The sequence below is a fragment of the Lipotes vexillifer genome, unplaced genomic scaffold (assembly GCF_000442215.2).
Source record: "Lipotes vexillifer unplaced genomic scaffold, Lipotes_vexillifer_v1.1 scaffold182, whole genome shotgun sequence".
NCBI classification, from domain to species: domain Eukaryota; kingdom Metazoa; phylum Chordata; class Mammalia; order Artiodactyla; family Lipotidae; genus Lipotes; species Lipotes vexillifer.
Genome location: NW_006798798.1, coordinates 7417732 through 7439448, shown reverse-complemented (window position 1 = coordinate 7439448; position 21717 = coordinate 7417732). Strand labels below are relative to the sequence as shown.

Here is a 21717-nt window from a genome sequence, read left to right as displayed (position 1 = left end):
TATATATTAATAGCAATTTTCACATAGTCAAACATTATTTCCTGGAGAGTCTCTCATGGTCTTCCATATGCCCACTGCTTCCATCTGGACAGATTTTTCTTTATCTCTGTTTCCTAGCTGTTGTGCTAGTTTTCCTGGTTTATATTTACACTGAGACCTTCTCTTGCCCCTCTGCCATGTTGCTTTTTTCCCCCTGATTCCTTGTGTAACTCTTTGCTCTTTTAGTACTTGATCTTAATATAACACAACCTCTACTACTCTCTTAGAAAAAAGAAGTCCACAGAAAAGGCTGAAAGAAAGTATTTCCCTCCCAAAGCCATTCAGTAAAGACTGGAGGAACAGACTCCTTCAAATGTGAACATGACGTAAGACTTCAAGGAACACACACAAAAAATCAAGGAAACATGATACCACCAAAGGAATACAATAATCTTCCAGTAACCATCCCCAAAGAAATGGAGATCTGCAATTTGCCTAATAAAGAATTCAAAATATTTAGGAAGTTTGGTGAGAAAAAAGAAAACACAGAAACACAATTCAATGAAATAAAAAAACAATGTACAAAAAGTTTAACCAAGAGATAGAAATCATAAAAAAGAACCAAACAAATTTTCGAGCTGAAGAAAGCAATGAATGAAATGAAAAATGCAATAGGGAGCATCAACAGCAGACTTAATCCAGCAGAAGAATGAATCTGTGAGGTCATAGATAGGTCATTTGAAATAACTCAGAGGGGAACAAAGAAAAAAGAATGAAAAAAAGTGAAGAAAATGTAAGGTCTGAAACCATAAAACTATTAGAAGAAACTATTAGAAAAAATCATAAGGAATAGCTTCTTGACACTGGTCTGGGCAATGATTTTTTTGGATATGACACCAAAAGCACAGACAACAAAAACAAAAATAAACAAGTGGGACTACACCGAACTAAAAAGCTTTTGCACAGCAATGGAAACAGTCATCAAAATGAAAAGGCAACATACAGAATGAGAGAAGATATTTGAACCACGTCTGATAAAGCTATTAATATCCATGATATATAAAGATTTATACAACTCAACAGCAAAAACAAACAAAAAGTGAATAACCTCATTAAAAAATGGGGAAAGGACCTGATTAGACATTTTTCCAAAGAAGATATATTAATGGCCATCTGGTACATAAAAGGGCTCAACATCACTAATCATTAGGGAAAATCAAATCAAAACCACATTGAGATATCACCTCATACCTGTTAGGATGGCTTCTATCAAAAAGACAACATAGCACAGGGAAATCTACTCAATACTCTGTAATGACCTAAATGGGAAAAGAATCTAAAAAAAGTGGATATATGTATAACTGATTCACTTAGCTGTACAGCAAGAACTAACACAACATTGTAAATCAACTCTACTCCAATAAAAATTAATTTAAAAAAATGCAACAGGGACTTACCTTGTGGTCCAGTGGGTAAGACTCTGCACTCCCAATGCAGGGGGCCAGGGTTCAATCTTTGGTTGGGGAGCTAGATCCTGCATGCGTATCACAACTAAGAGTCCACATGCTGCAAATTAAGAAGCCCATGTGCCACAACTAAAACCTAGGGCAGCCTAAAAAAAATAATTAATAAATAAATATTTTTTAAAAAGACAACAGTTAAGTGTTGGCGAGAATGTGGAAAAAAGGAAATCTTTGTACACTGTTATTTGGAATGAAAATTGGTAAAGCCATTATGGAATACAGTATGGAGAGTCCTCAAAAAATTAAAAATAGAACTATTATATAATCCAACAGTCCCATTTCTGGGTATATAAACAAAGGAAACAAAATCAGTATCTTGAAAAGTTATCTGCACTCCCATGTTCATTTTTATTGCAACATTATTCACAGTAAGATATGGAAACAACCTAAGTGTCCATTGATGGATGAAGAGATAAAATGGATATGAGATATTCGTCACTCACTGGGACCTTCTCTTGCCACTCTGCTATGTTGATTTTTTTTTCTTTTTCTATTGATAGATAGTTAGATATACATACATATAATGGAATATTATTCAGCTATGAGAAGGAAGGAAATTCTGCCATTTGCAAAAACATGGATGTATCTATACATTATGCTAAATGAAACTGACCAAAGACAAATACTATATGGTTTAATTTATGTGTATATCTAAAAAAAAAGAAAAGGTCCAACTCATAGAAGCAGAATAGAATGGTGTGGTTATTAGGGGCTGGAGGGTGGAGGAGATAGGTATATGTTGGTCAAAGGGTACAAGCCTTCATTTATAAGATGCTCTGGGAATCTAATGTACATTGTGGTGACTACACTGTACTTGAAATTTTCTAAGAGAGTAGACCTTAAGTATTCTCACCCCCCCACCCACCCCCCAAAAAAGAGAGGTAAGTACTTGAGGCAATGGATATGTTAAATAACCTTGTTGTGGTAATCATTTCACAAAGTACGTATGTCAAATCATCACTTTGTATATTTTAAATATGTACAATTTATTTGTGAATTATATCTCATTAAAGCTGAAAAATCTGTTTTAAATAAAAGGAAAAACAATAAAAGAGGAAAAAGAAAGAAAAAGGTTTCATAGGAGATACATATTTGAGCCTTTGCTTATCTAGAAATGTCTTATACAACCCTCACATTAGTGTGAATTTTGGCTGGATAAGTAACTCTAGTCAAAAACTCATTTCTCTCTCATTGAAAAATTCATCACATTTTTTTTGTTTATCTTCTTTTGTTTGCTTGTTTTTTCATTTCAGGGTACTATTGAGCAGGCCATTGTGTTTCTGTTTCCTGGTGCCTTCAGGTGACCTGTTTTCTGATTGTTGAAAATGTGTGGGTCTTCTTTATATTCCTATTATTGTAAAATTTTATCCTTTGATACCCTGCCAAGGGGCTACCAGTTATTTATAACTTGAGTTTTCAGGGGAGAGGAGGAAGCAGGAGGGTACTCCTCTTTATTGAGAATATACTATATGCCTGTTGGCTTTTTAATTGGGATATTTGTCTTAAATGAATTTAGTATACTTTTAAATTAGAAAGGATCTCAGAATCCTCACTGTGCACAGGAGTTTTTGTCTGAAAGAACTGGGTTGTGTGAGACCTGCTCACTGATTAACACTAACTCTCTATTCTTCACTCACATCACAGGCATTGACCCCAACCTGTTTGCTCTCCATTTCTCTTCTTTCCTGTAAAACTCTCCTGTACTTCTTCTACTTTTATCTCTTTCTTTCGTCTTTCCTTCCATCTTGAAATCATTTATTTTCATTACACAAGTTTTCATTTCAGGAATTTGTGATATTCAAGGATGTGTCCATAGACTTCTCTCAGGAAGAGTGAGAATGCCTGGACTCAGCTCAAAGGAATTTGTACAGATATGTAATGTTGGAAAATTATAGCAACCTGGTCTCAGTCAGTAAGCACAACTATCTCCAAAAAGTCTTAAGTTTGCCCTCTGGATTATGTGCTTCCCCCAAGAAGAATTTTTCAACGCCTTTCATATATCCTATGCATTTCTTCTCCCTATTCCTAAAGAAATGGCTTGAGCTTTGCAGAGTCTGGGAAGCATCATTGGGCCTAAGGCCAAAGTTCCATCCTTTGTGCTTTTTGTGGCCCTTGCAATAGTGACATCCTCCTTTATTTGCTGATCACAGGACAGGATTTGAGTGCGGAAACATCTACAACATAAAAATCTTTCTTCTCTCATGAGTAGGATTTTCCATTGCCAAGCCAGAAGTGATCTCTTTATTGGAGCAAGGGAAGGAGCCTTGGGGTGTTTTTGACAGTAAGCTGACAAGGGGCCTGTATCTAGGTAAGCGACTGATGGTCATGCAAGAGGAGAGGAGTGCAGGATGTAACTTAGTTGTTCAATATCTTTGAGATATTTTGGGAAATATCCCCTCAGAGGTCCACAACTATATAGAAAAGTAAACCTCACTATGAGCTTCCAAATGCCCACACCTCCACCTCCAAGATAACCCTATCTCTGCTTCTTTTCTCTCATTTTTCCCTCCTATTCATAGCAGGTGATTCTGATGACAAGCTTCTACCTTTATTTGGGATCTTATTCCTTCTTATTTGTTCACTCTCTTTATCTTTTGGTTTATATATGTGTCACTCCCTTAGAATGTTTTGGTATTTAGTATATTTAGTTTTTGGATTCATTATTTATGTATTCATTCTTTCAGCCAACACTCACTTATATTCTATGTGTGGAGGATATTTTTCTAGGAGACATAGAGGTTATAAAATAATATGAACTTAAGAAATGTATAGCCTGAGGATTGGGAAAGTATCTTTTCAAATCATTCAAAAAGTACAATTAATTGTAAGAGGAGTTCACGTATTGCAACCAGAAGAAATGGCTAAGATTGAAAGGTGGAAAAGCCTCACAGAGCTATAATTGTTAGAGCCTTGGGAGTGATTGCAGTCACTTGGGTAGAGAGTTTTGGGTGAAAAGGTTATGTGCTTGTAATGGGAAGGCAAAGACTGCAGACGAGAAAAGATTGAGGTAAAGGTCGATGATCAAGCAATCGAATTAATGCATGCAATCAATATAATAGGGTGGGAGTGAAGGATGATTTAAGGCAGAGGGCACAGTAACTACAAAAGTCCTGAGGCAGGCAGGCTCATTGTGTATGAGAAGCACCAAGGGCCAATCTATCTAAGACAGTAAACAAGGAAAGGAGTATGAGATGTGATCAGAGGTGTATGTTGGAAAGAGTCAGTTTATGGTGACCTTGTAAATTGTGGTTGAACTTTTTCTGAGTAAAATGGGACATAAATAGAAGATTTTAAGCAGAGCCAAGTCATGATTTTTATTTTTTTAATACTTTTTTTCCCCACTTACAGAAGAGGAAACAGGCACAAGGACTTGAAGTAACTTGTCCAGGGTCAACAGCTAGTAAGTTTTGGAGATAAGGTCTGAACCCAAGCTGTACGTGTTCCAAGCTCCTAAGCCATGTTGCCTCTCCAAATCAAATAAAGGGGTGTAGACATAATGGACATGTTTTTATCTGAATTACAGGTGAACAGATAGAAGTTAACTTTAAAAAATTAATTTGAAAATGAGTTTTTACAGTCCATAAAGAAATAGCTAGCTATAGCACACATATTACATGCATTTATGTATGTGTGTGTGTGTATCTCTCTCTCTCTCTCTCTCTCTCTCTCTCTCTCTCTCTATATATATATATATATATATATATATATATATATACACACACATTGTGATATTCAAGGATGTGTCCATAGACTTCTCTCAGGAAGAGTGAGAATGCCTGGACTCAGCTCAAAGGAATTTGTACAGATATGTAATGTTGGAAAATTATAGCAACCTGGTCTCAGTCAGTAAGCACAACTATCTCCAAAAAGTCTTAAGTTTGCCCTCTGGATTATGTGCTTCCCCCAAGAAGAATTTTTCAACGCCTTTCATATATCCTATGCATTTCTTCTCCCTATTCCTAAAGAAATGGCTTGAGCTTTGCAGAGTCTGGGAAGCATCATTGGGCCTAAGGCCAAAGTTCCATCCTTTGTGCTTTTTGTGGCCCTTGCAATAGTGACATCCTCCTTTATTTGCTGATCACAGGACAGGATTTGAGTGCGGAAACATCTACAACATAAAAATCTTTCTTCTCTCATGAGTAGGATTTTCCATTGCCAAGCCAGAAGTGATCTCTTTATTGGAGCAAGGGAAGGAGCCTTGGGGTGTTTTTGACAGTAAGCTGACAAGGGGCCTGTATCTAGGTAAGCGACTGATGGTCATGCAAGAGGAGAGGAGTGCAGGATGTAACTTAGTTGTTCAATATCTTTGAGATATTTTGGGAAATATCCCCTCAGAGGTCCACAACTATATAGAAAAGTAAACCTCACTATGAGCTTCCAAATGCCCACACCTCCACCTCCAAGATAACCCTATCTCTGCTTCTTTTCTCTCATTTTTCCCTCCTATTCATAGCAGGTGATTCTGATGACAAGCTTCTACCTTTATTTGGGATCTTATTCCTTCTTATTTGTTCACTCTCTTTATCTTTTGGTTTATATATGTGTCACTCCCTTAGAATGTTTTGGTATTTAGTATATTTAGTTTTTGGATTCATTATTTATGTATTCATTCTTTCAGCCAACACTCACTTATATTCTATGTGTGGAGGATATTTTTCTAGGAGACATAGAGGTTATAAAATAATATGAACTTAAGAAATGTATAGCCTGAGGATTGGGAAAGTATCTTTTCAAATCATTCAAAAAGTACAATTAATTGTAAGAGGAGTTCACGTATTGCAACCAGAAGAAATGGCTAAGATTGAAAGGTGGAAAAGCCTCACAGAGCTATAATTGTTAGAGCCTTGGGAGTGATTGCAGTCACTTGGGTAGAGAGTTTTGGGTGAAAAGGTTATGTGCTTGTAATGGGAAGGCAAAGACTGCAGACGAGAAAAGATTGAGGTAAAGGTCGATGATCAAGCAATCGAATTAATGCATGCAATCAATATAATAGGGTGGGAGTGAAGGATGATTTAAGGCAGAGGGCACAGTAACTACAAAAGTCCTGAGGCAGGCAGGCTCATTGTGTATGAGAAGCACCAAGGGCCAATCTATCTAAGACAGTAAACAAGGAAAGGAGTATGAGATGTGATCAGAGGTGTATGTTGGAAAGAGTCAGTTTATGGTGACCTTGTAAATTGTGGTTGAACTTTTTCTGAGTAAAATGGGACATAAATAGAAGATTTTAAGCAGAGCCAAGTCATGATTTTTATTTTTTTAATACTTTTTTTCCCCACTTACAGAAGAGGAAACAGGCACAAGGACTTGAAGTAACTTGTCCAGGGTCAACAGCTAGTAAGTTTTGGAGATAAGGTCTGAACCCAAGCTGTACGTGTTCCAAGCTCCTAAGCCATGTTGCCTCTCCAAATCAAATAAAGGGGTGTAGACATAATGGACATGTTTTTATCTGAATTACAGGTGAACAGATAGAAGTTAACTTTAAAAAATTAATTTGAAAATGAGTTTTTACAGTCCATAAAGAAATAGCTAGCTATAGCACACATATTACATGCATTTATGTATGTGTGTGTGTCTCTCTCTCTCTCTCTCTCTCTCTCTCTCTCTCTCTCTCTCTATATATATATATATATATATATATATATACACACACACAGACATTAGATGTATATAAATGCATCATGAATTTCCTCTAAAATACTATATCATATGCCTTCCTATCCCAATAAACTTTTATATATTATATCAGTATTATAATATAGATACATTATATCAATTTATGACTAATTAGGTTGCCTCCCAATTTCAATTTCTAATTAAAATTGCCATTTTTCTATACCTTTTGTTGTAAATGGATTTTCCCCCATAATTTCTTCTTCTTTTTTTTTTTTGCGGCACACAGTCCTCTCACTGTTGTGGCCTCTCCCGTTGGGGAGCACAGGCTCCGGAAGCGCAGGATCAGCGGCCATGGCTCGCGGGCCCAGACGCTCCGCAGCATGTGGGATCTTCTCGGACCGGGGCACGAACCCATGTCCCCTGCATTGGCAGGCGGACTCTCAACCACTGCGCCACCAGGGAAGCCCCCTTTTTTTTTTTTTTTTTGGCCACACGGTGCGGCTTGTAGGATCTCAGTTCCCAGACTAGGGATCAAACCCAGGCCCCAGCAGTGAAAGCACTGAGTCCTAACCACTGGACTTGCCAGGGAATTCCCTTTTGCAGGAAACTTCTAAAGCTTTTTCCCAGCAATGCTTATAATGCCTGTGTTCAATTTTATTACATCATCTTCTGGAATGTGTACCTTAAAAAAAACAAATCAATTCTATGTTTTTCAAAATAAGAACATTTTATTTTAATATTTATTTATTTGGCTGTACTGGTTCTTAGTTGCATCATGCAGGATCTTTGTCTGCTGTGTGTGGGATCTTCGTTGTGGCATGCAGGATCTAGTTCCCTGACCACGGATTGAACACAGGCCCCCTGCATTGGGAGCATGGAGTCTTAACCACTGGACCACCAGTGAAGTCCCCAAAAGAACATTTTAAAGTGAAGGCCAAACTGTCTTAGAGTGTTTTGCATTCAGGATTTATCTAATTGCCACCAATGATTACATTCCCATTAAAAAATTTTGGGTCTGATCTGATACTCACATAGGGTTGTGTACTTCTTAATTCATCTTATTAGGAGGCAAAGTGAAGTGTTCTCATTGCACTGATGGTAATTTTGATCAAGTAGTTATGGAAATGACTGTCAGATCTTTGTATTGGAAGATACATTTTCCCCCTTATCACTACTGAATAATCTCTGTGCTTGGAATTAGCCATCTCATTAAGAAGCTTTAGTTTCTTTTAATAGGGAATGGTGTTCATCAACCAATATCTGAGTATCATCACTACTGAGCTGTCATTGCTTCTATACCCATTCAGTGGAAAGAATCAGGAAAGATATTTTTGTCATTGAATCATTCTAATAACTCTAATTCAGATCCAAAAGACAAGGTTCTGTCTCACTTTCCTGCATTTCAATTTTATAACTTTCCCTTGAACAGGGAAAAAAACCCTATTTCCCACAACATGAATATATTTGCTCAAATCTTCTCTCCTAAGTGCCACAGAATACTTTCAGAATTAGAATACCAACACAGCTACTGACCATAAAATTTAAGTCACGTTCAAGATTTCTTGCTCTTTTGTTTTTTTTTTCTTTTTTCTATTTCTTTTGTTTCTTGCTTAGAATATATTACACACTAAGGATTTCCAGAGTACAGTTTGAAAACTTATTACATTAATACTTTTCTCTGCATTTTCAATTTAATATACAGTTTAATTGCTGAGTTTAGATTTTTTTAGTTTATATTTGGAATATATAAAACATATATATGGTTCAAAAGTGAAAACTAGGGCTTCCCCAGTGGCACAGTAGTTAAGAATCCACCTGCCAATGCAGGGGACACAGGTTTGAGCCCTGGTCCAGGAAGATCCCACATGCCATGGAGCAACTAAGCCTGTGCGCCACAACTACTGAGCCTGCGTGCCACAACTACTGAAGCCCGTGCTCCGTAACAAGAGAAGCCACTGCAATGAGAAGACCATGCACCACAATGAAGACCCAACGCAGCCAAAAAAAAGAAAAAAAAAAATCAGGCCTGACAGGAAAATGCTGCTGTTATGGCCATAAAAAAAAGTCAAAACTATATAAAAGTTATACTTAGAGGAGTCATGCTTGAATACTTAACTGCTTCATCCATTGCCATCCCCACTCTAGTTAACCTTTTCTTGTATGTCTAGTCAGATTTATCGTTTTTGTTTTGTTTTGTTAAAGCATGCTCACATTTATATTCTCAATTCTTCTTTCCTCTTTTACATGGGATATTATTCTTTCTGCATCCTTTTTTACTGTGCTGGTTTTCTTTTTATTATTATTATTATTAATAAGATGTGTAGAAATCATTCCATATATATTCAGTGGTAATTTTTAAAAAGGTATAAAATTGACTTTTCTTTCTTGGCATTATATGTGTTGATTTTTGTCATAACTCATTAATTAGTAGAATAATAATTAGTAGAGTTTTCACTAATCGTGAAATTTGCAAATATTTTCAGTTCTTGTTTTCCTATGCTTCTAACTTGGATGCTTCTTTCTAGTCTTACTGCAGTGGTAAAACACCTTCCAGGAAACGTTCAACAGAAGTAGTGTTACTCAGAAATATCTTGCATTCCTATACACTAACCACAAAAGATCAGAAAGAGAAATTAAGGAAAAAAATTAAGGAAATTAAGGAAACAGTCCCATTTACCACTGCAACAAAAAGAACAAAATACCTAGAAATAAGCCTATCTAAGGAGGCAAAAGACCTGTATGCAGAAAACTATAAGATACTGATGAAAGAAATCAAAGACAACACAAACAGATGGAGAGATATACCATGTTCTTGGATTGGAATAATCAATATTGTGAAAATGGCTATATACCCAAAGCAATCTACAGATTCAATGCAATCCCTATCAAATTACCAATGGCATTTTTCACAGAATGAGATAAACAAATTTTACAATTCGTATGGAAACACAAAAGACCTCGAATAGCAAAAGCAATCTTGCTAACAACGGAGCTGGAGGAATCAGGGTCCCTGACTTCAGACTATACTATTGGGCTACAGTAATCAAAACATAATGGTACTGGCACAAAAACAAATATATATCAATGGAACAGGACAGAAAGCCCAGAGATAAACCCACACATCTATGGTCACCTAATCTATGACAAAGGAGGCCAGAATATACAATGCAGCAAAGACATCCTCTTCAATAAGTGGTGCTGGTAAAACTGGACAGCTACATGTAAAAGAATGAAATTAGAACCCTCCCAAATACCATACACAAAAATAAACTCAAAATGGATTAAAGGCCTAAATGTAAGGCCAGACGCTATTAAACTCTTAGAGGAAAACATAGGCAGAACACTCTATGACATAAATTGTAGCAAGATCTTTTTTGACCCACCTCCTAGAGTAATGAAAATAAAAACAAAAATAAACAAATGGGACATAATTAAACTCAAAAGCTTTTGCACAGCAAGGGAAACCATAAACAAGACGAAAAGACAACCCTCAGAATGGGAGAAAATATTTGCAAATGAAGCAACTGACAAAGGATTAATCTCCAAAATATACAAGCAGCTCATGCAGCTCAATATCAAAAAACAACCCAAACAACCCAATCAAAAAATGGGTGGAAGATCTAAATAGACATTTCTCCAAAGAAGACATCCAGATGCCCAACAAACACATGAAAACATGCTCAACAGCATTGATTATTAGAGAAGAGCAAATCAAAACTGCAATGAGATATCACCTCACACTGGTCAGAATGGCCATCATCACAAAATCTACAAATAATAAATGCTAGAGAGGGTGTGGAGAAAAGGGAATGCTCTTGCACTCTTGGTGGGAATATAAATTGATACAGCCACTATGGAGAACAGTATGGAGGTTCCTTAATAAACTAAAAATAGGGGCTTCTCTGGTGGCACAGTGGTTGAGAGTCCGCCTGCTGATGCAGGGGACACGGGTTCGTGCCCTGGTCTGGGAAGATCCCACATGCCATGGAGTGGCTGGGCCTGTGAGCCATGGCTGCTGAGCCTACGAGTCTGGAGACTATGCTCCCCAAAGGGAGAGGCCACAACAGTGAGAGCCCTGCGTACCGCAAAGAAAAAACAAAACAAGAAAAACTAAAAATAGAACTACCAATCCCACGACTGGGCATATACCTAGAGAAAACTGTAATCCCAAAAGACACAAGCATCCCAATGTTCATTGCAGCACTATTTACAATAGCCAGGACATGGAAACAACCTAGATGTCCATCAACAGAGGAATGGATAAAGAAGATGTGGTACATATATACAATGGAATATTACTCAGCCATAAAAAGGAACGAAATTGGGTCATTTGTAGAGATGTGGATGGACCTAGAGACTGTCATACAGAGTGAAGTAAGTAAGAAAGAGAAAAACAAATATTGTATATTAATGCATACATGTGGAATCTGAAAAAATTGGTATAGACAATCTGATTTACAAAGCAGAAATAGAGACACAGATGTAGAGAACAAACAAGGGGGAAAGGGGAGTGGGATGAATTGGGAGATTGGGATTGCCATATATACACTATTCATACTATGTATAAAATAGATAACTAATGAGAACCTACTGTATAGCATGGGGAACTCTACTCAGTGCTCTGTGGTGACCTAAATGGGAAGGAAATCCAAAAAAGAGACGACATAAGTATACATATAGCTGACTCACTTTGCTGTACAGTAGAAACTAACAATATTGTAAAGTAACTATATTCCAATAAAATTTTTTTTAAAGTTTAATATAAAAAAAAGAAGTAGTGTTACTGTCTTCATCATTTTTTATGATTTTTATGGTCATAATTTTTCTTTAAAAAAATTTTAAATTTTGGAGTAATTTTATATTTACAAAAAAGTTGCAAAAATAGTGTAAAGAGCTCCTATATATCTCTCATCTAATATTAGTTTCCCTTATATTGTTGTGGTATACTTGTCAAAACTAATCAAAACTAAGAAGCCAAGATTTATACATTAATTAATTAATTAATTAATTAATTAATTTATGGCTGTGTTGGGTCTTCATTGCTGTGTGCAGGATTTCTCTAGTTGCGGCGAGCAGGGGCCACTCTTTGTTATGATGCACAGGCTTCTCATTGCGGTGGCTTCTCTTTTTTTTTAATGAATTTATTTATTTCATTTATTTATTTTTGGCTGCATCGGGTCTTCGTTGCTGCACACGGGCTTTCTCTAGTTGTGGCGAGTGGGATCTACTCTTTGTTGCAGTATGCGTGCTTCTCATTGCAATGGCTTCTCGTTGCAGAGCACGGGCTCTAGGTGCACGGGCTTCAGTAGTTGCGGCACGTGGGCTCAGTAGTTGTGGCTTGTGGGCTCTACAGTGCAGGCTCAGTAGTTGTGGCACATGGGCTTAGTTGCTCCACAGTATGTGGGATCTTCCCAGACCAGGGAATGAACCCGTGTCCCCTGCACTGACAGGTGGATTCTTAACCACTGTGTGACCAGGGGAGTCCAGTACATTATTATTAACTAAACTGTAGAATGTATTCAGATTTCACGGTTTTCCATTAATGTCTTTTTTCTACTGTCATGTCTCGTGGTCTATCACAGTTTTTTAGTTTTTTTCTTGTTTTTTATGACCTTGACAGTTATGACAAAATGCTTGTCAGGTATTTTGTAGAATATATCTCAATTTGTATTGGTCTGATGTTTTTCTGATGATTAGATTGGATTTGGGGGTTTTGGGAAAGAATACCACAAAGATGAATTGGGGTTTGATTTTAAACTTTCATTGTTATGTGTATTTTTGCTGTATTTTTGTGAGGATACACTTCATTAGTATAAAGAAATTCTATTTTATTTGTAACTTATAAGAGTTTACTTTATGACTGGATGCTGAATTTTGTTTATTTTTTTGTTAATGACCTACATTAACAAATTTTCTTATGATTTAACTTGATACTCCTAGAATGAATTCAATTTGTTATGATGATTTGGGGGTTTTAACTAAATTACTAGATCCAATTTGGTAATATTTTGTTTAGAATCTATACCCATTTATATCCATTAATTATATTGAATCATAATTTTTTTTTCAAATACTGTTCTTGTCTCATTTTATACCCAGCCTCATCAGATGAATTGAGACTATTCCCCTTTGTTCCTCATTTTTTTCAATATCTTTTTGGAAAATGTACATGAAATATACTGTACATTTTGAGTAATAGGAACACTCAGATCACTACCATGCAACGTTTTCAATAGTGTTTGGTAACCCACTAGTAATGTACAATCAAATCTTGTATTTCAGCAGCATTAGAATTACTTTCTGTCTCTGCTTATGGCACAACCCAATGGCACAACCTAACAAGGTTCATCTATTCAATTTTGTTTTTTTATATTTTTGTATTTACTATTTAATTTTGTTTTACAAAGTTATTAAAAATTTACATTTCCAATGTCAGACTTACAAAACAGCATAAATTCATAGATGCCTAGCTTCCATTCTTCTCCCCTTCCACTGTTTTCATTCCCTCCATCCTATGAAATCTTTTATAAACTTTATGGTTTATCCTTTCATTGTTTTTTCTAATGTGAACACATATGTATATATCTTCATGCATTCCCTTTCTTATATAAATGGTAGCATACACTAGATAGTTTAATTCCACCTTGCTATTTCACTCTAAAAAGATACATCATGGAGATCACTCCATAGGAATACCTATATGATTCTCATTTCTTTATGCAGTTGCATAGAACTCTATTTTGTCCATATACTATAATGAGTTTGAGCAGTACCAAGCTAGTGGCTATTTGGATTGGTTCTAATCATTTGCTCTTACAACAAGTTCTGTGGTGGATATGCTTCTGCATAAATATTTTCAGATTTTTTCCCAAGAGTACCTGTTTGGGTTCCTAGAACTGGGATTGCTGGGTCAAAGGATAAATTTTGCTAGAAACTGGCAAATATCCCTCTATGCTGGTTGTATCATTTTTATTTGCTACACTGAATGTGTGAGAGAGAAAGGCTATGTTGTCAAACTTTTTTTTTGCCAAAATATAATTTGAATTTGTTCCAAAATTTGACAATCACTGATTTATCTTTTCCTAATCACTTTCCCTCTTACCTTCCTATATCACTTTTCAATTTCTACGTTTTCTTTATTTTTCAAATTATACCACCATATCAAAACTACACATTCTATTCACATTTATAGACATTAATGTCACTGTAAATCTCCCTTTTTTATTCAAAGTTTTGTATCTTCCAAGAAAAAAACTGTTTTTATTTGTGTTTTCTTTCAGAATATAAATCTAGGTTTGAGAACCAGAAAGTATCTCTGAAAAAGGATAACTATGAAATAGATTCATCCCAATGGGTTATAATGGAAGGGTTTACAAAGCATGGACTTAAATGGGAATCTCAGGAAAGACATTTTAGCCAAGTGTCATGTACCTCTGAAGACATTGCCACTTTCTTTCAGCATACATCTCTTTCTCTACATAAAACATTTAATACTAAAGAGAAATTTTATGAATGCAGAAAACATAAAAATACCTATGGACAAGACTCACAATTTACTACAAATCAAGAAAGTCATACTGACAAAAAATTCTATGATTATAAAGAATACAGGAAGTCCCTTAGTAGCACTTCAGAACTTAGTTTATATTATACAGTGCCTATCAGTATGAGACCCTATGAATGTGAGGAATGTAGAAAATCTTTGAATAGTGGCCCAGACTTTATACAACATCAGATAATTTTTACTAGGGAGAAATATAATAAATTTAAGGAAAGTCAGAAGGCCTTCACTAATGCCTCACGTTTTTTCTACATCAGAACATTCATACAAGCGAGAAGTCCTTTAAAGGTAATTATTGTGTTAGAGAATTTAATAATGGTACAGCCCTTATTCGTCATCAGAGAATTCATACTGTTGAGAAACCCTATGAATGTAATGAATGTGGAAAGGCCTTTAGTACTAGTTCAATATTTAGAGTACATCAAAGGATTCACACAGGTGAGAAGCCCAATGAATGTAAAGAATGTGGAAAAGCCTTTCATCATTCCTCATACCTTAGTCAACATCAAAGAATTCATACTGGTGAGAAACCTTATGAATGTAAGTATTGTGTTAGGGCTTTTAGCAATGTTTCTGCCTTTATTCGGCATCAGAGAATTTATACTGGTGAGAAACCCAACAAATGTAAGGAATGTGGAAGAGCCTTTAATACTGTCTCAATACTTACAGCACATCAAAGAATTCATTCAGGTGAGAAACCCTATGTTTGTAAGGAATGTGGGAAGGCCTTCACGTCAGACTTCAGAACTTACTCAACATCAGAGGATTCATACTGCTGAGAAACCCTACAGATGTAAGGAATGTGGAAGGGCCTTTCATTGTTCATCAGACCTTTCTCGACATAAGTTAATTCATGCTGATGAAAAACTGTATGAATGTAAGGAATGTGGAAAGATCCTGCGTAGAGATTCAATACTTACACAACATCAGAAAATTCACACTGGTGAGAAGGGCTGGGAATGTAATGAATGTGGGAAAGTTTTAAATTGTGTAATATACCTGACTTGGCATCAGTGAATTCATACTGGTGATAAACCATATACTTGTAACAAATGTGGGAAAGCCTTTCTTCATTCTTCAGACCTTATTCTGCATCAAAGAATTCATACTGGTGAGAAACCTTATGAATGCAAGGAATGTAGGAAGGCTTTTGCAAGGAGTTCAAATCTTGTTCGCCATCAAAAAGTTCATAATGGTCGGTCCCATATTGAACTCGAGTTGGAAGAGGCGAGTCCGGTCTCAAAATAGAGGTAAAACCGCTGCCCGGTCGCCCCCAGCCCGACTCCGGCTGTCGCCGCCGCCGCCAGGGGAGGAGGGCCATGATCCAAAGGAACCAGAACAGTTGAGAAAACTGTTTATTGGTGGTCTGAGCTTTGAAACTACAGATGATAGCTTAAGAGAACATTTTGAGAAATGGGGCACACTTAACAGATTGTGTGGTGATGAGAGACCCCCAAACAAAACGTTCCAGGGGCTTTGGTTTTGTGACTTACTCCTGTGTTGAAGAGGTGGATGCAGCAGTGTGTGCTCGACCACACAAGGTTGATGGGCGTGTAGTGGAACCAAAGAGAGCTGTTTCTAGAGAGGATTCTGTAAAGCCTGGTGCCCATCTAACAGTGAAGAAAATTTTTGTTGGTGGTATTAAAGAAGATATAGAAGAATATAATTTGAGAGACTACTTTGAAAAGTATGGCAAGATTGAAACCATAGAAGTTATGGAAGACAGAGTGGAAAAAAGAGAGGATTTGCTTTTGTAACTTTTGATGATCATGATACAGTTGATAAAATTGTTCAGAAATACCACACTATTAATGGGCATAATTGTGAAGTGAAAAAGGCCCTTTCTAAACAAGAAATGCAATCTGCTGATCACAAAGAGGTCATGGAGGTGGATCTGGCAACTTTATGGGTCGTGGAGGAAACTTTGGAGGTGGTGGAAACTTTGGTGGAAGAGGAGGCTATGGTGGTGGAGGTGGTGGCAGCAGAGGTAGTTATGGAGGAGGTGATGGTGGATATAATGGATTTGGAGGCGACGGTGATAACTATGGCGGTGGTCCTAGTTACAGTAGTAGAGGAGGCGATGGTGATGGGGGACCAGGATATGGAAACCAAGGTGGTGGATATGGTGGCGGTGGTGGAGGATATGATGGTTACAATGAAGGAGGAAATTTGGAGGTAACTATGGTGGTGGTGGTAGCTATAATGATTTTGGAAATTATAGTGGACAACAGCAGTCAAATTATGGACCCATGAAGGGGGGCAGTTTTGGTGGAAGAAGCTCGGGAAGTCCCTATGGTGGTGGTTGTGGATCTGGTGGTGGAAGTGGTGGAGATTGTAGCAGAAGGTTCTAAAAACTCAGAAGAAAAGGGCTACAGTTCTTAGCAGGAGAGAGAGCAAGGAGTTGTCAGGAAAGCTGCAGGTTACTTTGAGACACTCGTCCCAAATGCATTAGAGGAACTGTAAAAATCTGCCACAGAAGGAACGATGATCCATAGTCAGAAAAGTTACTGCAGCTTAAACAGGAAACCCTTCTTGTTCAGGACTGTCATAGCCACAGTTTGCAAAAAGTGCAGCTATTGACTAATGCAATGTAGTGTCAATTAGATGTACATTCCTGAGGGCTTTTATCTGTTGTATCTTTTTCTTTTTCTTTTTCTTTTCATTACATCAGGTATATTGCCCTGTAAATTGTGGTAGTGGTACCAGGAATAAAAAATTAAGGAATTTTAAACTTTTCAATATTTGGGTAGTTCAGTTTTGCTACATTTTAGTGCAGAAACTTTAACAAAATGCAGTTTTGAAGGTGTTTCCTTGTGAGTTAACAAGTAAAGAAATCATTGTTGGGCTTCCCTGGTGGCGCAGTGCTTGAGAGTCCGCCTGCCGATGTAGGAGACGCGGGTTCGTGCCCCGTTTCGGGAGGATCCCACATGCCGCGGAGCGGCTGGGCCCGTGAGCCATGGCCGCTGAGCCTGCGCGTCCGGAGCCTGTGCTCCGCAAATGGGAGAGGCCACAACAGTGAGAGGCCCGCATAACGCAAGAAAAAAAAAAAAAAAAAAAAAAAAAAAAAGAAATCATTGTTAATTACTATTTTGTATGAATTTTTCTAAAGTTAACTAAAGAAACACCTGCTGACTTGCAGTTTAAGGGGATCTATTCTCCCCATTTCCAAAACATGAAATGAATGGGCTCTGACATGTGGAGAGAATAGTTATTTGTATGTTTGCAATGTGTGTTTTATATAATAGAATTGGGTATTTAACTTAGCATATTTGTGAATTTAATAGCATTAAGATTTACTTCAAATGAAAAATCTCAAAATTCCTATTTGGTTTTTGTGCATTTCCTTTCAAAATGTAATCATATGATTTTAGTGTATTAGCTTTGCTGAGAGTCCTATCTGTGTTTAGAACATCTCCATTCTACATTCACCTTGGTCACATGTGAACTGCTGCCATAGTTTTATTTGGGTGTAAAGAATGTCTCCTGCCCTTTGTTTAAATTCTGGAAAGGGATGGTGAATGTTTTCCGTTTCCTCCTACCTTAAGAAACGTTCTTAAAATCTTCAAAATACAGCACCACTAAGCCTGCTCTATCTGAGTGAATTAGTAGCTACTTTTTTTTTTTCCTTTTTAAAGCACAAGACGCCCATAAATCTTCAGTTATTTTCCTTGGTTTAATATATATTTTTTTGATACAAGCTCTCAGAGCAAGAGAATAAAAATCATGCATTGTTGAACCCTTAACTGGCTGGCATGCTTTCCTGTTTGTACCCTCTGCATTTTACTGGATGAAACCAAGGACAGTCTAGATATAATCATCCCAAGTGATTACTGCAGTAGAAGTGTAGCACAGTTGCTTAGTACAAACAAGCTTTTCACTTCCTCAAGACCTGATTTCAAATTCGGATAGTCAGAGTTTGTATTCACTTAAAATCCCAGAGAATACACTGTTATTTCCATGTGTATGCTTGAACCTAAATCATGTTGGTATGAGTTTACAATTTGTTTGGAAGACCCTGGTTGAGAAGAGTTTTAGATAACAAGGTTATATATATATATAAACCAATGTCTACTGTTTTGCGCCAGCTAGTGCTTAAAATTTCATTCGAGCCCTAAGTATGTGCCCTGCTGTTATTATTTCTTCGGTAGTTGAACGTTAAATTTGAGATTCTTATTTTTGTTTTAAGAAGTACTAAGCAAAACAAGCAATAAAAGGGGGGGTGGGGCGTGCTAGTGTTTGAATATGCTCTCATTGCTCTAATTCAGTGCCTCTGTGCATTAATATTTGGATGCATGCAATGCCAGCATGGAAATCAGTCTTCACAGACACTGCAGTTTTCCAGAAAACACTCACAAACCAATAAATGTAACAGACAACATTCCATTTGTTAATGGACATATGTGAATAAACATTGTAGAAAATAGGCTAATTATTAGAAAATGGTTAAATCTTTAACAACTTCAAGTGTTGGTTATATAAATGGACACTGTCAATGTTCATAACTTAAACCTGGGTACCTGGTCAAAATAATGCTTGGGAAACATTTTATTAAAATTAAGCAGGCTTCCCTGGTGGCACAGTGGTTGAGAGTCCGCCTGCCGATGCAGGGGACACGGGTTCGTGCCCCGGTCCGGGAAGATCCCACGTGCTGCGAAGCGGCTGGGCCCATGAGCCATAGCCGCTGAGCCTGTGCGTCCGGAGCCTGTGCTCCGCAACGGGAGAGGCCACAACAGTGAGAGGCCCACGTACCGCAAAAATAAATAAATAAATAAAATTAAGATAAATTGTCAAAAAAAAAGTTCATAATGATGAAAACATATTATGAAAGGTAGATCTGTAACACCTTTAAGCATGTCTTTCAGGTAACAGACATGAGAGATAAACCCTAGAAATATAATTAATAGGGGAAATCTAAGGACTTCATTGGTGAGAAAATACAGATATATAATTAATATGAGAATGCCTTATGTGTTTTACAATGGACTACCATAAGAATAAAATTAATATTGGAAGGCCTTTATCCATTCATTCCTGTCTAAATTTCTAAAACTTTCTAATCATGAGTGTAGAAAGTGAAAAATCTTTTTTGTTGCATTTTCTTATTTTAAAATACTTTAAATTCACTTTATTTTTTATTTAGCTATCATTATAATATAGCTATTATAATTATGTAAAATTATAAGATATAATTACAATTGCATAGAATTGTAATAATTATAATTATGCATAGCTAAAATACTATATCATTTTAAGTTATGCATTAAATATTAAAATTTATTTTGTTCTCACCAAAATTATTCCAATACCACTTATTCAGTAACTATTTCCTGATACTTTTTATATGCAGTTTGATGACATTTTATATTCTTATTATTATAAGCTTGGATTTAATGACAGCCTTTTTATACCCCAACATCCAATTTGGAGACTCTGCAGTTGATCTTTTTAAAGTACACTTCTACCTTTATATATCTTTGTATCTGTACCATTTTATTAAAAACATCATTACTTTAAGATGTATATTTTAATATTGATAAAACTACATCTTTATTTGTATATATAAATTGATATTTTTAATAAAATGATTCTATTGTAATAATTTTCTCTGAATTTTTTAAGAACTACAAAGAAGCCAACAAAATTACCTTTAATCCTCCCAAGGAGATACAACTATTGTCGAATTGTTGGAACAAATCTTTTCATAAATTATTATATTTATTATATTTAATGTAAAATGGACAAGGCTATATTCACTAGCATATGTTGGTTTTGTAAGGATTAAATGAGTTAATATATTTAAATGGCTTATAATTAAGAGTGTAACATACTCAGTAAATATAATCCATTGTCAAAATTATTTTTTCTTTTGGCTGTTTTATTATTTATAGAAAGCCTCTTAACTATGGTGTACATTTGACTTAATAGCGTAAATTTAATATTGGAGAAAAACTTTAAACTTCTAGTGAGTGGAAGCAAAGTCATCATCGTCACTCCTTCTTAGTCATGAGATGATTTATCCTGAATGAAAAACCATAAACATATTATGAATAATGCCTCCATTCAAATCTAATCCTTTATGCTGAATCCTAAAATTCACATCAGCATGAAACCCTGTTGATAATATTATTGCCCACATTGTCTGGCTAATTAAAAATAATATTTTATTGTAGTAACATCTGACTCTTGATCCAATGTTTAAACTCACATTGGTTAAGGATGAAATAAAAGCTTAAAGACAGTTTCTTTGGAAATAATGTATAGTGAGTATCCTACACAGCAACACCTGTGGGAAGTGGGCAAAATTACTCATAGAAGAATTTATAGCTCTAAATCCAGACAATATCAGAAAAAAATGAAAATAAACTAAGCAAAGATTATATAGGTTATACATACAACTACTTGGTAATAATTTTTATAACTTTATCTTTTTAAATTTAAATTTATTTATTTATTTATTTATTTTTTGGCTGCGTTGGGTCCTCGTTGCTGTGCGTGGGCTTTCTTTTAGTTGCGGTGAGCGGGGGCTACTCTTCGTTGCGGTACGCGAGCTTCTCATTGCGGTGGCTTCGCTTGTTGTGGAGCACGGGCTCTAGGCACGTAGGCTTCAGTAGTTGTGGCACGTGGGCTCTAGAGGGCAGGCTCAGTAGTTGTGGCGCCCGGACTTAGTTGCTCCGCGGCATGTGGGATCTTCCCAGACCAGGGCTCGAACCCGTATCCTCTGCATTGGCAAGCGCATTCTTAACCACTGTGCCACCAGGGAAGCCCCAGTAATAATTTTTAAAAATAAAGAACGTATGTACGAAAATTCTAAGTCTCCAGCATTAACTGTAGAAGATTTAGAACCACTAGTAGTGCAATGAAATTAAATTAGAGATGGATGGTTGCCTATAAAGAAAACTATATCCAGACAGTCTACACAGGCAAAATTCTCAAAACATCAATAACTGTTGTATATCAAAAGATAAGGGACTTCCCTGGTGGCATCTTCTGTCTCTGACCTGTAGACCTTCTCTTAAAAGGCACATCTGGTTAGTTCCTGCT

At 36.4% G+C, this 21717-nt stretch overlaps 1 protein-coding gene and 1 pseudogene across 1 annotated transcript in view; one reads left to right on the top strand and one right to left on the bottom strand.

The window, feature by feature from the left end:
• LOC103084210 (zinc finger protein 570) overlaps positions 1–21717 on the bottom strand; it is a 345144-nt gene that overhangs the window by 61473 nt on the left and 261954 nt on the right. The gene's annotated exons all lie outside the window — the stretch shown is intronic.
• On the top strand, positions 14495–17027 carry LOC103073759 (heterogeneous nuclear ribonucleoprotein A3-like; annotated as a pseudogene).